Source organism: Salvia hispanica, chromosome 3, assembly GCF_029641045.1.
Source record: "Salvia hispanica isolate PSC_SH4W2 chromosome 3, Shi_PSC_v1, whole genome shotgun sequence".
Taxonomy (NCBI): domain Eukaryota; kingdom Viridiplantae; phylum Streptophyta; class Magnoliopsida; order Lamiales; family Lamiaceae; genus Salvia; species Salvia hispanica.
Window position 1 is genome coordinate 16588845 of NC_142694.1, and position 16927 is coordinate 16605771.

A 16927-nucleotide genomic window follows, 5' to 3' on the forward strand; every position below is an offset into this window, starting at 1 on the left:
TTGTTAACCTCGATGTTCTTTTAATAAATCAATTATGGAGTAATAACTTTTCAGTTTGTATTTACATTTTATTATTCTTTTCTTCGTGAATTCCTTTTAATTTATTTTGTGCTGAATATATATTACGTTGGATTCTTGTTTTGATGTGTCATGTGTGTCAAATTTAAATGGGAATATAATATTCAAGTAGCAATGTCTTTTTAACATAATCTCCCCTTTGTTAAAGGCTAAAAGTGTAATTTACTAACCTAATCTTCCATTTTCACATATTACTTACTACTCTCTTCGTTCCATAGTAATTGAATTGCATTTCTTTTTGGCACAAAGATTAAGAAATAAGTGTGTAATAATAGAGTATTAAATAAAAATATAATAAAGTAGAAGACAAGAAAAAAGTAGATAAAATTTAAAAAAAATGATTCTATTACTATATGTCCAAATGGAAAAATGACTACGTATCGTCAAAAATATATAAATATATGGAATAATTAACAAACCTAGAGTTGATTTTTATGAAAATTGTACAATTAAAATTTTATATAACTGTATACAAAATTCCTAATATCTTAGAATCAAAATAAATGTATCTATCTTAGAATCAAAATAAATGTATTTAATTGGAATCAGGAATCTAATCAAAACAAAATTTTAAATCAATACTTCCTAACAATTGGGTATATATCTTGCTTTATATATTCTGCAACATAATATTTAATTTTATATAACTTTTCATTTTTTATTTACATTTTATTCTTCTTTTCTTCGTAAATTCCTTATAATTTATTTTGTGCTGAATATATATTACGTTGGATTCTTGTTTTGATGTGTGTCAAATTTTTAAATGGGAGTATAATATTCAAGTAGCAATGTCTTTTTAACATAATTTTTCCTTTGTTAAAGTCAAAAATATTATGAACATGTGAATATAACACAAATTTACACCGGTGATGGAAATCCAAACTTTTTTTTTGAAACAACAAATACTGGATCCTATACTTGTGGTGAGCTAAAGTACGATAGCCAAAATGTCTTGTAATATATGAAATGTAGGAAAAATAAACTTGCTCAAAATAATTACTTTATAATAAAAAAAAATACTTGTATAAAGTGTGATTTAGTCACACTTAACTCATACATGTAGAACGTAACTATCACAAAATTGGTGTGAATAATAAATTATGAATGTTACCCCTCATCAATAATTTATAAGAATAAAATTGCCATAAAAATATACCACGATGTTACCCCTCATCAATAGTAACTTTATGTTTTTCACTTTTTATGGTGCGGCTTTTAGGTGCTAGATTATATGAGACAATTATTAAACAACTAGTATGAATAAATAACTATACGTAATTTATAAATTAATGATAGATATATTATAGTTAGGATAACCAGTCTACTTATGTTGATTCACTTTAAGATATGATGTTAGTCAAATTCTTTAGGTTTATATGATAGTATGACAACACAAATTTTAGAAAGGTAATTACCCAAGACTTCTAGGTTATGCTAATTAATTTTAAATTTCTAAAAATTTTCAAGCTTTGATAATAACATGTAAATAAACATATATCATTGACAAATTAAAAGGTTTGTTTACTATGTTGGCCTAGTGCTAAAAGTACACAAAGCCTGGTACTAAATGTTTTGGACTTGAGTTTATTGTGACGTCACATCCTCTAAATTTATGTTTATCTATCAATTAAAAATATATATAATTGAGGAATGATGGATGCCAAATATATTCTCCTTGTATGGTCCACTTAATTTTCTTTTTGCATATTTGTAGACAAGAACCTTCCTAGAATATATTATTTAGGGTGAAAAAAAATAGATAATTGAAAAGGGACTAGTATGCTAGACTAGACATAATAGAGAAACAAGTCTTTTATGCGATCTGCGGAATTGATCTATGTCATTCACTAATTTTATTACTTAGTAATTAATAACATTGTTACGTTGAAAGGATGTTATTATTTTAATTTGAGTTATTTTTGAAGTACATCGTATTTCTGAATTCTTATTTCTAATCATCTCCAGTTGTCATTGGAGTCCTACACTTTGTCTATTTTTCTTTATTCTGCAACATTTAATTTGATATAAAAAAAACGATCATAAGTAGGCTGTACACTATACCTATTTGAATTGAAAAAAAATTAAATACAAATGGCAAGTTAAGCATGCAGCATCCTCCTCAAAAAAAAAAAAAAAAAGAAGAAAAATGAAATAAATTCAGGGAAAAGTTTTTATTTTTGTTAGGAAATAGGAATAAATATAACTACCGTATATGAATATCAAAACCTAATCTCCAATTTTACTAGCTCGTAGTTTTTATTTATAAATAGGTCGTGCCTGGGTTACTCGAAAACATTGCAATCTCGCATAATTAATATTGTTTTCTTAGACATATCATTTCATATCATAATACATGGCTAAGCTCATCGCATCTCTCTTGCTAGTCATGTTTTATCTCTCTCTCGTCTCATCGGCGGGTAAGCACATTAATATCTCTATTCAAGTTTTGCGACAGCATATTTGGTTAGTAAGGTGACGGGCAAATCCGTCACTAATTGGATTGTAACCTACGATAATATGTCAATAAAAATGTTTAGCGTCAGAAATATGATGATTACTGATAAATCTTCGCAGGAGAAGATGACACACCAAAGGTTTGCCAAACTAGTGAGCAACTCAGATGTGAAGTGGGGTCGGGAGGAGAATGTGCAGACTATTGCAAAGCATTTGTTATTAGGCGCGTAATAACACAATTTAGATCAGACTGTGTTATATCTCTTCCGGAAAATGTTACCTTTTGCAATTGTTACTATCCTTGTTAACCTCGATGTTATTTTAATAAATCAATTATGGAGTAATAATTTTTCATTTTATATTTACATTTTGTTTTTCTTTTCTTCGTGAATTCCTTTTAATTTATTTTGGGTTGAATATATATTACGTTGGATTCTTGTTTTGATGTGTGTCAAATTTAAATGGGAATATATATAATATTCAAATAGCAATGCCTTTTTAACGTAATCTCCCATTTGTTAAAGTCAAAAAGATTATGAACATGTGAATATAGCACAAATTCAATTTGGTGGACTGCCGTGAATGTATGGAACTATGAAGTAAGTCTTGGTTCTCCTCTCAAATTGTCATATCAAGAGATTATGCTAAGCTATGGAGATTTTCGTATACATGAACTTGAGGAGAAAAAATATACCTTTGTGTAGAAGGGAAGAAGCTGCACAGGAATTTTGGAACGACGTTGATAATTGACTAGATTGTCATGGAAAGGAATTTTGGGCTTCTCAAATTGGTCCCATCTAAAAGAAATAAAATGGCTAAAACAAGATAGATAAAAGTGATAGGCTCAAATATTTGATTTAGAGTATTGATTAAACTGTGGTGTTTTATTTTAGTACTTAGGTATTATTCCAATACTCGTAAATAAACGTCCAAATTTTTCCATCGACGAATCTCGCGTCAATCTCGTGGACTACTTTCACCACACTATTAACCAACAACAATTCAAGCATTCAATATTTTCATTCGCAACCAATCACTTACTCATTCTTAAAACAAAGTCTTAACGTAAAAATGTAATAATAAATGCGGACATTACAAGTGTATGAAAATGGATCATAAATAAAATACACATTTCTATCTAATCCAATGAAAGCCATCGTGAAAAATTGAGATGACAAAAAGATTTCTTTTTGTAGAAAAAGCTTTCATTCCATTCAATAAATTGGAGGGTCGAATTATCACCGAATAAATAAAAATTATTAATATTAATTTTGTTAAAAAAAGATGGCTTTTAGATAATCAATTTTAATATAATAATCTAGAATATTTTAGAAATATAAGTAAACTAAAAAACCATGGCTGAAGTGATTACAGTATACATATAGGTGATTTATAATATGGAGTAGTATACAATTTATATTTTATACACTACACTTGAGAGCAGTCTTTTGGCTTATATGAAACCATCATATCCAATTCTACTATAAGATTCAAAATATTGTCTAATGTAAATATGGATTGAAAATTACACGAGAGAATTCTAGTTCAATGCAATGTATACCAATAAATCACGCCATTTATATAATAAATTTAGATATTTTCAAAATATAGTAAAATAATGTTGACTTTTAATCAACACAATTATTTAAAGCAATACATTCTATTTAATTGAAATCAGGAATCTAATCAAAACAAAATTTTAAACCAATACATTCTAAACTTTTGGGCACCTTGCTTTATATATTCTGCAACATAATATTTTATATAAAACAAACGATCATAATTTGTGGTTAATTAGCATATTATACTACTTGTTTAAAGGAGAAAAATATTCATCTCCGTTAATCTTGCAGAAATTTTAGTTATTTTTAAAATGAATGCAGAGATTAATTACCATGAATGCCTAGGATCTGAAATTCTATTTGCTCGTAAATTGTTATGTATAAATAGGTCGTGCATGTTTTATTCGAAAACATTGCAATCTCACATAATTTTATTTACTAAGCTATATCATTTCATATCATAATAAATGGCTAAGCTCATTGTATCTCTCTTGCTAGTCATGTTTTATCTCTCTCTCGCCTCAGCAGCGGGTAAGCATAATCTCTCTCTCGCCTCAGCAGCGTATAATATTAGTGACGAAAAATTCATCACTAATATTTTTTTTACTGATAATGCTTTTAATTACAGATTGTATCTGACTATAATGTGTCAGTAACACTGTTTATCGTCGGAAAATTTGCAGGCAGAGAAGAAGGAACGTCAAATGTTTGCCAAACTAGTGGGAAACTCAATTGTAAATTGGGACCAGGAGGAGAATGCGCAGACTATTGCAATGTGCTTTTGATTAGTCGCAGATTAACACTCCTTAGATCAGACTGTGTTGTATCTATTCCAGAAAATGTTACCTTTTGCAATTGTTACTATCCTTGTTAACCTCAATAATCTTTTGATAAAATAATTATAGTAACAACTTTTCATTTTATATTTTGTTTTATTCTTCTTTTATTCGAGAATTTCTTTTTAATTTATTTTGTGTTGAATGCCTATTATGCTGGATTCTTGTTTTAGTGCGTATGTGTCTTGGTATATTGGTAATTTAAAGATGAATATTCAAGTGGGGATGTGAAAAAGTTATGGACAAGTGAATATAGCAGCACATATTTTCAATTGTGCCATAGAAACCCAATAAGAAATGAAATGGCAAGAAAAATAAAAAGTTGTCAAAATCTTTTCTTTAAAATAGAAAAATCCCAAAGTGGCCAAGATTTCTAGGATAATTCATCCTAAACTTGTCAAATTTTCAAGCTTTGTCAATAAAATATGAAAATAAACATTCTTATTATAAATAAATCTAAACTAGATGAGAGAACCAAATAAAAAATAACATGTACCAGTGATTTAATTATTTTAGAAGGTCTTTATAAATTAGTGGTGTCAAACTTATGTTTGTTATTCGTTTTCTATTGCATGTTGCTTTTATTCTACTGTCCCACTTCATTTTTGGAGTATTACTTTTGGTAATAGACCCCACATTTTATTAATTCATTTTCCTTTATACTAAATATTATAAAATTAATAGACAAAAGTAAGACTCACATACCACTAAAATTTTTTTACTAATTTTTTATTACATTTCCTAAAACCCATGTCGGGTCAAGTGGGACACATATTGAAGAACGGAGGGAGTAGTTCTTTATCACACAACACATAGTTCTTTATAAGATCATTTTAGTGAAATCTTTTTATAATGACGAAAAAAGATCAAATAATGAAATTCATATAAAATGAAGTGAGATTTAGTGTTTAGTTTGATCTTTAAATTTAGTTCGACATTGAATACAATCCTATTTATGAATTCCTATTTCTAATCATCCTTCAGTTATCATTTATGCCTAAACTTTGCCTATTTTTCTTTATTATACAACATAATATTTGATATAAATAAAACGATCATAAGTAGGCTGCACACGGTACCTGTTTGAAGGGAAAAAAAAATTAAATACAAATGGCAAGTCAATCATGTAGCATCTCCCTCAAAAAAAAGAAAAGAAAAGTGAAGTAAATTAAGGGAGAGGTTTTATTTTTGTTGGGAAATAGTAATAAGTATAAACTGCCATGAATATGATCAAAACCTAATCTCCAATTTTATTAGCTTGTAGTTTGTATGTATAAATAGGTCGATCGTGCATGGGTTATTCGATAACATTGCAGTCTCACATAATTTTGTTTTCTTAGTTATATCATTTCATATCATAATTAATGGCTAAGTTCATTGCAACTCTCTTGCTAGTGATGTTTTATCTCTCTCTTGCCTTAGCAGCGGGTAATGACATTAATATCTCTATTCAAGTTTTGCGATAGCATATTTCTTCAGTACGGTGACGGACAAATCTGTCATTAATATTTTTTATTGACAATGCTTTTAATTATGGATTGTATCCTATGATAATATGTCGGTAACATTGTTTACCGTTAGAAATTTGATGATTAGTGATAAAAATCTTCGCAGGAGAAGATGCCAAATCAAAGCTATGTCAAACGAGTGAGAAACTCACTTGTACAGTGGGGTCGGGAGGAGAATGTGCAGACTATTGCAAAGTGCTTATGATTAGCCGCAGATTAACACTCTTTAGATCAGACTGTGTTGTATCTATTCCAGAAAATGTTACCTATTGCATTTGTTACTATCCTTGTTAATCTAGATGTTCTTTTAATAAATTGATTATAATAACAACTTTTCATTTTAAAGTACATTTCATTCTTCTTTTCGTCGAGAATCCGTTTAAATTTATTTTGTGCCGAATATATTATGTTGGATTCTTGTTTTGACGTGTCTCAAATTTAAATGGGAATATAACAGTATTCAAGTAGCAGATGTGAGAAAATCTGAGAGGAGGAGAGATGAGTTGAGATTGTTTCTGTTCTATGAATTTGTAGGGGAGAGAGAGGAACATTCGACAGTTTAGAGAAGGGAGTGTATAATTCTTTTCATTCCATCCCCTCTATTAAATTGGGATTCTTTGTTGTATACTTGTATTTAGTGGCTGTGTACGTGTAGGAAGAGCAGGGAATATGACTTATAGGAGTACACATGTTTAATTTCAGTGGCCTAAATCTTTTATTTATTTTGGGCCTTTAGTTAAGCAGATATGTGTGGAGTTGGGAGTATACTAGTAATACATATATATGTTACGCGAAATAATTTGATCTATGGACAAAATCATTGTGGTAAAGGTAGTAATGCCAGCGGGGAGTGATCGATTGCTAACTCATTATTTAATTGCTAATTACAACTAATTTAAGTTCATAAGATTTTAGAAAGTGTGTGGTCTACAATTTGTCACGTGTAATTTTCATTTTTATTAATTAAATCGAAAAAGATAAAAAAAAAACTCCAAATTAGGATTTTGGATGAAAATGTCAATATAGTGTTCCGAAAATATCAACACAATGCTTTGAGAATGTGAACACAATGCTTTAAGAATGTTAACCCATTGCTTATATTGACATTCTACTGTATTATATTGACATAATTTATATAGTATGTTGACATTTCTGTTGTACGAAAAAATTAAAAAATTTTGAAATTTTTTTCAAATTTTGACGTCGGAACATATGCATGTAGGATATCGTTGGAATTCTTATAAAATTATCTTTAATTTGATATATGTTATATGAACTTAAAGTTTTGGGATTTCTTTTAAAAGTTAGTTATAACTAATTTTGTAGTTAATTGACATTAATACCTCTATTGATATATTTTGAAATTAATTCTATGACCTTATTGACGTTTTTTGTTGATTGTATTGACATTTCAGGATTTTTTTTTTGATACAAGAGAAAAGCTCAAGCTGAGGGCACAGCGAGCAGATCAGTCGATAACAAACAAACGAATAAAGCAAAAAAGACAACCAAAAACAAAGTAGAAACCTCCACTAATCTGCCACTAACCAAAAACCCATAAGCTAAGCAAAGAAACACTACAAGTCAGCAGCAACCCGACCACGAGCCATTCATTAACAAAAAGCCACACCACCAGCTCAACCAAGATCAAGATACCAACAACAGAAAAGCAGACATCGGAGTAAAAGAAAGAATGAAAAAGTAACAAAACCACAAAAGAGCACACCTCAAATGCCTTCTTCCATCTAGTTCCTTTTCCTTTCAAAGCCTCGCCAGCCTCTAACATCGTTTAAGTTTTCTGCCATTTGTGTAGGGGAAAAAGGGAATCGTGAGCACCAACCCCTCACCCATGTACCAAGTCGCCACAAAAGTCTTCTCTTTTCAAACTCCCAGTTTATTGTGAGGTCTTGGAAAATTGTTCCGGATGTCCCAAATCTTCCACAAGACGAGATAGAACATGGAGATCCATATCTTCTTGTCAAACCTCTTGAAGGGGGCACCACGCCATGAGAGCAACCATGCTTCTGGTCCCTTTGGCAAGCAAATCGATATACTCCAGCAGTCACAGGAAAAATACTATAGTTTCGAGTTAACAATATAACACTCCCCTATGTTATGTTGGATAGGAGGAAATATATTTTTAAATTCTTATATTTAGTTATTAGCTTTTGTCTATTAAGATATCGGAGGAGCTGGGAGTCATTTTAAAATACTGTTTCTTTTCCTTCTTTATAGTTTTTTTTAGTTGGGCTTCTGATTAGTTTATTTTTGTCTGGGCTAGTTCAATATTTTTTCAGTTGGGGGTTAAAAGTATTTTTTTTAGGATAGATTTCTCGGTGATGATTTAAATCCTGAAAATATAAGGACTTTATATTTATGTTCTTTTCTATGAAAGATGATGGATAATTTGAGCACACAGATATAGGACTTTATATTTATGTTCTTTTCTACGAAAGATGATGGATAATTTGAGCACACAGATATATGATGCATGCATCGTTTTTAATTAATTTACTTTGCAAAATCTAATTTTGCACGTCATATTATTTTGAAAAGGGTGAACTTGTGCACGTCGCTTGCGATTGGAACAGAAAGTGATTGAGGAATCAAAGCTCTTGAGGTGGATTTTCTTTTCAAAATAAGAACTATGTCAAAAACATATTTTGTTGTTGAAAAGGAGGTGAAAATGTTTGTCTTGCCATGTTTTTGTGTTTTGATGAACCTATCTGAAGTGGTTTAGCCATGTATGTTTAATCGAATTCGGGTCTAAGTAGGGCCGCAAACCCTGCTCGGACTAGTGTACAACCCGTAGATCGTGCGTTATCTCTTTTGAGTTGACCGGTCTAGTGACTTGGTTCATGACCACGTTCCTTGTCATGTATGTTTAGATATGGTATGGTGATGATGGTGGATGTGGATGTGGATGTGGATGGAAAATGGTTGTGCAACCGAACTTTACAAAAAATATATTTTTAATGTACTAGGATTCTTTTAAATATATTTTAAACATATCAGTGGCACTAAAAAAATATATTTTTAATGTACTAGGATTCTTTTAAATATATTTTAAACATATCAATGGCACTAATCACATATTTCTATCGTATAATCACTTCACATATCCATGCCATATTCCACCATCTATATCAAATAACACGTAATTATATCAGAGTCATATCATATAATCAAATTATTCATTTTATTTAACACCTAGCAAAGAAGCACATAACACATGTAAAATTAAAAGTGTTATTTATACACATCTGACTATAATAAGTAGTTTAATTGAACCCCAAGTTCCACTGGCTACCTCCTTAATCCTTTTATTTCTTCCGCTAAAATCTTCTGCGGTAATATCTCCATGTATTTCTTCTAACTTCCCCTCCTGTTTCTCCTTCTCCATTATCAACTACTCTTTCAATTTTTTCTTCTTTCTTTTCTCCGATATTTTCTTTTTCTTAATACTCTATCATTTTCTTTATTTCTATTTTCTTAGAGACAAATTCTACTGCGTAAAACAAACCTTCCGTCCGTTGTATGCATATATCTATATATATGGATAGTACTTTAACATATTAATCTTAGCTATTAGATATAGCCTTGATGGATCACCAAAATACACATGTAGGGATGCTTAGCTATTCAATATTACAATACTCCACGTGCATGCATTAAAATATTACTCTCTTCGTCTCATAAAAATTGATATAAAACTTTTGGGCACGGAGATTAAGAATTTATATTAAATAAATAGGAGAGATGAAAAAAGTATGAAAGATAAGAGAGAGTAAAGTAAATGATGGAATAAAGTAAGAGTGATTAGATGTTTTGTCTTTTGTTAAAAAAGGAAATGACTCAACTTTATTGGGACGGACTAAAAAAGAATATGACTCAACTTTTATGGGACGGAGGGAGTACTATTGTACATGTATATTTATAATATGACTAGGAAAATTTGGACAACTACTAATAAAATTTCATATATTACGTACATGTATTACTTGATATAGTTGGTTAGGCAGTTGTCTATTTTTATGCATTTGGAGCATGAAATATTTTATGTATAAATATAGAATTTATTTGTATACATCGACTATACTTTTAATATCTACTTTCTTGATAATTTTCAAGCTCTATACTATTATAAGTACTTATTATTGTTAGAATTATTTTCTATTTTAATGTTATAAGTACTTATATATTCAACTATCATCTTATCAACTAATATATCTTCTATGACACACTTAATATTTCTATAGTACAAAGGACAATATAATGTGCAATGACAATAAAATATGCTAATATGCAAAATAATGTATGTTTCGGGTTAGGGATGCCACACAACCCGTAGATCGTGCGCTATCTCTTTTGAGTTGGCCGGTCTAGTGAATTGGTTCATGGCAACGTTCCTTGTCATGTACTCCCTTCGTCAACAAACAATAAATCACTTTTGTCATTTTGGGACGTCCACAAAAAATAGATCACTTTCTTAAAATGGAAAATTATCTCTTATACTTTTCCCACTTTTTCTTCCTTCTCTCATACTTTACTCACTCTTTCTCCCTATCTCTCTTACTTTACCTACTTTTTCTCCCCCTCTCTCTTACTTTACCAATTCTACATTAAAACCCGTGCCATACACAAAGTGATCTATTTTTTTGGATGGAGGGAGTATGTTTAGATATGGTATGATGATGGTGGATGTGGATGGAAAATGGTTGTGCAACCGGACTTTACGGAAAATATATTTTTAGTGTACTTGGGTTCTTTTAAATTAAAAACCCCCAAGATCACTCTTTATGGCTTTGACAAACTGAATTTTGGCATGTGTCCACTGAGTGCAAGTACGTACTTAGCCCTGTATATTTTTTTCTTAATACATATTAAGCAGCGACTGACGTTGAGGATGTTGAGCAAAGTGCATGGATAATTATGTCTTGTTTAGTATTGCTGGATATGTTGTGTCTTCATACTCGGCATTATTCAATTTCTAGAACGCTTATGCTAAGGGCCTTTTTCATTAGAATTGTTTTATCGTTGTGATTCTAACCTTTTTTAAAATCGTTTACGATCCAGTCTTTATTTTCTTAGAGTTGGTATTTTGTTGAGATGATATTATGTCGTTTTCTAAGTTATTTCAGTTATTTAAATGATTTGGTCAAATATGTATGTTTCCCCCTTCCCTTCCCGCTTCTTTAACCTTCCCCTAGTCGCGATCTATCGTATTTTCTATCCTTAGAAAATGCAGACGTGAGATAAGAAAGCAATCAAAATCTTTTCTTCAAAATAGAAAACCCCAAAATGGTCAAGACTTCTAGGATAATTCATCATAAAATTCTAAAATTTTCAAGCTTTGTCACTGAAATCTGAAAATAAACATACTTATTATAAGTAACAAAAGTTTTTTTTTTTGCCGACTCCAAAAATCTCAAACTACATAAAATAGGACGTAACAAAAGTCTAAACCAGATGAGAGAACCAAATAAAAAATAAAACAAGTACTAGTGATTTAATTATTTTAGAAGGTCTTTTTAATTTGGGGAGTCAACTTATGTTTTTTAATTATTTTCTATTGCATGTTGCTTTTATTCTATGGATCCCACGTTTTACTAACTCATTTCTCATTATATAAATATAAAATTAATAGATAAAAGTAGGACTCACATAAAATAAATTCTTTTAACTCACTTTTCTTTACATTTCTTAAAAACTTGTGTTGTGTCAAAGTGGGAGTAGTTCATTATTACACAACACATAATTTATTATAAGATCATTTTAGTTCAGTCTTTATTGCAATGAAGTAAAACAATAAAATAATGAAGTTCATATAAATAAAGTAAAACGATCTAAAAATGAAATATATCATTTGCTTGATTTATTTTATCCACTGGATTAGAAAAATGCAGGACTAAGAGTTGATCTTTAGTTCGATCTTTAAATTTAGTTAAACATTGAACACAATTCTATTTATGAATTTCTATTTTTAATCATCCTCATTCCTCCGGTTATCATTTATGCCCTAAACTTTGCCTATTTTTCTTTAGGAAAATATTTTAGAGACATAATGTCTCCAAGCCATAATGCTATAATGAGGTTAAAATAGTCATTTTAGATTGTTTTAGATTTTTATTTAAATTTATGTTTTGTACATATACCATACTACCCTTATGCATACGAAACATTTATTTATATTTAAAAATTACTCACTTAGGAAAATTGTGTATATTTATGGATGACTTGATTTAAGCAAATATATACTCAAATCTTCTCACCAATCTCTCATAAATTTCCAAACAACTTATCACGTAGGTATAGTTTATTTAAATTCATTACATAAATATGCTTTTGAATTATTCTTTCTAACTTCACATAATATTAGTTTATTTAAATTTAATTTAATATAATGAATTAACCTTTATTTAAATAATACTTTATACAATATTTTTAAAATTCTAAACTTATAGGCATTTAATAGATTTAATACTCAATCTTAGTTTTATTTTTACAAAACATTATTGAATCTGGAATTTATACTTACTAATAAAACAATTTGATGCCAATGACTATTATCCTTTCATTAGATGATAATAAGTACAATATATAACTAGGGATGTCAATTGCGCTAACCCGCTCGGGTTCGGGCCAATCCACTCGGGTTGTCGGGCTATTTGGATACAGGTTATTCGGGCTGTGAATTTTTCGGGTTATAAATTTTCGGCCATAACCCTAAATGTTCGGGCCAATAGTAATCTTATATGTTACTACTTTCTATCCAATCCAATATTCTAAATTATTAAAAAGCAGATTGTCGCAAATAGTAAAGTATTATCTAAGTGATCAAGAGAAAGAAAATAATAGCAATTGAAAATTGAAACAAAATAGATAAATATATCGTTTAGTTAATAGCACACATGAATCTAACTACAATTAAATGGAAATCATGCATTTCATAATTACTTCTTTATATCAGTGTTGTATTTAATATTGATATTACCAAATATACTTCATATAAGTATATAATCCAAAATTTTAATTATATTTTTATATTAAATGCTCCACCCGTGGGCTAACCCGCAACCCACCCGGGCCAGCCCGTATGACCCGCCGACCATAATGGATTAGCCCGTGTAGCCCGCTTTTGAATATGGGTTGCGATTTTTCGGCCCTAACCCTATGATTTTACCTGGTAATTCGGGTCGACCCATGGGTTTTGGGCTAGATTGACATCCCTATATATAACTGATAAACTCATGTTTTAGTCGGTTTAATTGGTATGTTGAGGTGCTTAATGTTGAGTTTCGATGCTTGATGTGTCTATTTCCAGCCAATTAACCTATCTTTTGGAGTTTCATGTGTTTGTGAGTGTTCTAGGATAAGTAGATAAAAAAAGAAGCAAAAATCCGGCCAATTGTGGATAGGAGCCTGGCAGGGCCTCTAAAGGCTACACCCGGCCGGGTGAGTTTCACCCTTATTAATTCTACCCGGCCGGGTAGGACTTGCAGAACATAAGGGATCCGGAAAACGACACCCGGCCGGGTGAATTTACAGCACAAATATTCCACCCGGCCGGGTATTCTGAAGACGGCGTTAAGATTCCAGAAAGGGGTCTGAAATGGTCACCCGGTCGGGTGGATTTACAGCACTAAAATTCTACCCGGCCGGGTCAGTCAGTTTGACGGGTTTGACTTCTGAAAACGCGATTTTTGACGAAAAAAATCAAGAGAAAAGGCTAGGTTTGGATTGGACGAGAGGCATTCGACACTTACCGCTTCCATCACTCACAGACACCCCCAAGAACACTTCTAGAGAGAGAATTGAAGATTGAAGACTCCAAATCGGAAGATTGAAGACTTCACTCCATAGATTCGTTCCACAGGAGTTCTTAGTATCTATCTTTCATGTTTTTGTTCGGATTCTTTGTGTTAAACTTAGTTTTCTTCATGAACATGAGTAGCTAAACACCTTTTGTAGAATTCTTGGTGAAGATGCATTAATTTCATAGTTTTTATCCATATTAACTTGTTCTTACCTTGCTCTTGTAGTTATTTGATTATTCTTGGGTTTATTCCTTTCAATTGCTTGATCACCACTTGATTGTGTAGGATTAATTAAATTAATCGGGAGATGAAATAATTAATCTGGAAATAGGAATAGTTCACACCGTAATGCAATAAAACTCGGGACAGTTGAGGTTTTGAGTGAGGTCTTGGACCTAATCGAGCTTTTGGGAGTTAGGGGTTTTAGGATTAGAAGGGGACTTCAATCCTAGCACCTAATCTACAGGTTTCTCACCCCGGGAGGGGGTTTAATCTATAATTGTGGTCGACTTAGTAACTCTAGAGACACCAAAAGGTAAGACAATTTGATTGGATAAGAGCTTGGAATTGTGCATCGGATCCTTGAGTTCTACATTTTTCTCCATATTATCTTTTCACTCCGTGTTTACTTGCTTTTATTTATTTACTTGTTCCTTTTATGCTTTTCGTAGTGTTAGAACAAAACCAAACATTTCCTGATTCTCTAGATAGTAGTCAACATTTGTTCGTGGTACTTAAGTTGATACGAGTTTGTCTCTGTGGGATACGATACTCTTGCTTGCTAATTGCTACACTAGCCCCGTACACTTGCGGGTATCACTTGTGTTAAAATAAGTTGAGTCAATAACATAGGTATACTACTAGTATTTTATAATTTAGAATTTTAAATATTATTTAATAAATAAAAAAATTGATGTGAATGACTATACTATTTCGTTTGACGATAACAAGAAAATAAGTATATGAACGCAGGTATTCATGTTTATGACTAAGAATTTTAATAATTATTTAATACTAATAAAATAATTTGATGCGAATGACTATAACTATTCCTTTGGATGATAACACTAAGAGATTAAGTATGTATGTGCTTTTAGTCATTTTTATGACTTAGATTTTAATAATTATTTAATACTACAAATAAAATAATTTGATGCGAATAATTATTACTATTTCGTTAGATGTTAGAAATTAAGTATATATACATATGTACTCGTTTTTATGACTTGGAATTTTAATAATTATTTAATACTAATAAAATAATTAGATGTGAATGACTATTACTATTTCGTTGGACGATAACACTAAGAAATTAAGTATGTATATGCATGTAGTCATTTTTATGACTAAGAATTTTAATAGTTATTTTATAGTAAAACTAATAATATAATTTGATGCGAATGACTATTATTATTTCGTTAGATGATAACAATTAAAAATGAAGTGTATGCACATAGTAGTCGTTTTTATAACTTAGAATTTTAATAATTATTTAATACTTTCTTAAAAAATAATTATTTAATAGAGTACTAATAAAATAATTTGATGTGAATGACTATAACTATTCCGTTGGACGATAACACGAAGAATTTAAGTATATATGTGCATGTTGTCATTTTTAAGACTTAGAATATTAATAATTATTTAATAATAATAATATAATTTGATGCGAATGACTATTACTATACCGTTGGATAATAAGACTAAGAATTAAGTATGTATGTTTATGTAGTCATTTTTAAGACTTAGAATTTTAATAATTATTTAATACCACTAAGAAAATAATTTGATATAATTATTACTATTTCGTTGGATGATAACAATTAAAAATTAAGTGTATATACATGTAGTCATTTTTATGATTTAGAATTTTAGTAATTATTTAATACTAATAAAATAATTTAATTCGAATGATTATATATTACTATTTCGTTGGATGATAATACTAATAAATTAAGTATGTATATGCATGTAGTCATTTTTATGATTTATGGAGTGACAAATTAATATATTTGAGATTTATGCAATTTAGTCTCGTTAGTTTTGATTGAGTATATTTAGATTATTGAGTATATTTTGATAAAAGAGTGTAATTTGGTGAGTTGACTTTTGATATGAATTTGATTGATTATTTAGATAAATGATATAATAAATGAATTGTCTTTCCTTTTATAATTTAAAATAAGGGTATATTAGTCCATGTAATAATTTGGTTTATGGCAAAGTGACATAGGGGTATTATGTCTTGGAGGCATTATGTCTCTAAATCATCACTCATTTCTTTATTATGCAATATAATATTTGATATAAATAAAACAATCATAAGTAGGCTGTACACGGTACCTGTTTGAAGGAAAAAAAATTAAATACAATGGTAAGTTAATCATGCAGCGTCTCCCTCAAAAAAAGAAAGAAAAAGAAAAGTGAAGTAAATTAAGGGAGAGGGTTTTTCAGTATCTCCCTCAAAATAAAGAAAAGAAAATTGAATTAAATTAACCCTCAAAATAAAGAAAAGAAAATTGAAGTAAATTAAGGAAGAGGTTTTATTTTTGTTAGGAAATAGTAATAAGTATAAACTGCCATGAATATAATTAAAACCTTATCCCCAATTTTATTAGCTCGTAGTTTGTATAAATAGGTCGTGCAAGGGTTACTCGATTACATTGCAATTT

At 29.9% G+C, this 16927-nt stretch overlaps 1 long non-coding RNA gene across 1 annotated transcript; it reads left to right on the forward strand.

The window, feature by feature from the left end:
• The first annotated feature begins 6245 nt into the window (after positions 1–6245).
• On the forward strand, positions 6246–6786 carry LOC125213136 (uncharacterized). Its single transcript, XR_007174864.2, has 2 exons — positions 6246–6358; positions 6545–6786. It is a non-coding gene; the product is annotated as an uncharacterized LOC125213136 (long non-coding RNA).
• Positions 6787–16927: the final 10141 nt, after the last annotated feature.